Source organism: Triticum dicoccoides, chromosome 7B, assembly GCF_002162155.2.
Source record: "Triticum dicoccoides isolate Atlit2015 ecotype Zavitan chromosome 7B, WEW_v2.0, whole genome shotgun sequence".
NCBI classification, from domain to species: domain Eukaryota; kingdom Viridiplantae; phylum Streptophyta; class Magnoliopsida; order Poales; family Poaceae; genus Triticum; species Triticum dicoccoides.
Window position 1 is genome coordinate 19,221,684 of NC_041393.1, and position 2,022 is coordinate 19,223,705.

The window sequence follows — 2,022 nt, forward strand, 5'->3', positions numbered from 1 at the left end:
AGCAGAAGGGTTTTGTTATCTGTCCATGTGTTGACTGTAAGAATCAGAAGGGTTACTCTTCCTCAAGAGAAGTTCACCTGCACCTGCTTCGGCACGGTTTCATGCCAAGCTATAATTGTTGGACCAAGCATGGAGAAAGAGGGGTTATAATGGAAGAAGATGAAGAAGGGGATGATTTCATCGATGAAAGCTATCTTGCTCATTTCGGTGATACTTTCATGGAGGATGCTGAAGGTGAAGGGGAAGGTGAAGGGGCAGGTGAAGGGGAAGGTGAAGGGGAAGGTGAAGGTGAAGGTGAAGAAGAGGCACGTGATGAGACCGTTGATGATCTTGGTCGGACCATTGCTGATGCACGGAGACGCTGCGAAACTGAAAAGGAGAGGGAAAATTTGGATCGCATGTTAGAGGATCACAGAAAGTTGTTGTACCCTGGATGCGATGATGGTCTGAAAAAGCTGGGCTGCACACTGGATTTGCTGAAATGGAAGGCACAGGCAGGTGTAGCTGACTCGGCATTTGAAAACTTGCTGAAAATGTTGAAGAATATGTTTCCAAAGAATAACGAGTTGCCCGCCAGTACGTACGAAGCAAAGAAGGTTGTCTGCCCTCTAGGTTTAGAGGTTCTGAAGATACATGCATGCATCAACGACTGCATCCTCTACCGCGGTGAATACGAGAATTTGAATGAATGCCCGGTATGCACTGCATTGCGTTATAAGATCAGAGGCGATGACCCTGGTGACGATGTTGAGGGCGGGAAACCCAGGAAGAGGGTTCCCGCCAAGGTGATGTGGTATGCTCCTATAATACCACGGTTGAAACGTCTGTTCAGGAACAAAGAGCATGCCAAGTTGTTGTGATGGCACAAAGAGGATCGTAAGTCGGACGAGGAGTTGAGACACACCGCAGATGGAACGCAATGGAGAAAGATCGACAGAGAGTTCAAAGATTTTGCAGCTGACGCAAGGAACATAAGATTTGGTCTAAGTACAGATGGCATGAATCCTTTTGGCGAGCAGAGCTCCAGCCATAGCACCTGGCCCGTGACTCTATGCATCTACAACCTTCCTCCTTGGTTGTGCATGAAGCGGAAGTTCATTATGATGCCAGTGCTCATCCAAGGTCCGAAGCAACCCGGCAACGACATCGATGTGTACCTAAGGCCATTAGTTGATGAACTTTTACAGCTGTGGGGCAGACCTGGTGTCCGTGTGTGGGATGAGCACAAAAAAGAGGAATTTAACCTACGAGTGTTGCTTTTCGTAACCATCAACGATTGGCCTGCTCTTAGTAACCTTTCGGGACTGTCAAATAAGGGATACAATGCATGCACGCACTGCTTACATGAGACTGAAAGTGTACATTTGCCAAATTGTAAGAAGATCGTGTACCTTGGGCATCGTCGATTTCTTCCGAAAATTCATCCAGTAAGAAAGAAAGGCAAGCATTACAACGGCAAGGCAGATCACCGGCCGAAGCCTGCGGAACGCACTGGTGCTGAGGTATTTGATATGGTCAAGGATTTGAAAGTCATCTTTGGAAAGGGTCCTGGCGGACAATCAGTTCCGAAGGGAGCTGACGGGCACGCAGCCATGTGGAAGAAGAAATCTATATTCTGGGAGCTAGAATATTGGAAAGTCCTAGAAGTCCGCTCTGCAATCGACGTGATGCACGTTACGAAGAATATTTGCGTGAACCTCCTAAGCTTCTTGGGCGTGTATGGGAAGACAAATGATACAAAGGAAGCACGGCAGGACCAGCAACGTTTGAAAGACCCTGATAACCGGCATCCGGAATGGTTTCAAGGTCGTGCCAGCTACGCTCTGACCAAAGAAGAGAAGGTCATCTTTTTTGAATGCCTGAGCAGTATGAAGGTCCCGTCTGGATTCTCGTCCAATATAAAGGGAATAATAAACATGGCGGAGAAAAAGTTCCAAAACCTGAAGTCTCACGACTGCCACGTGATTATGACGCAATTGCTTCCGATTGCTTTGAGGGGGCTCCTGCCGGAAAATGTTCGAG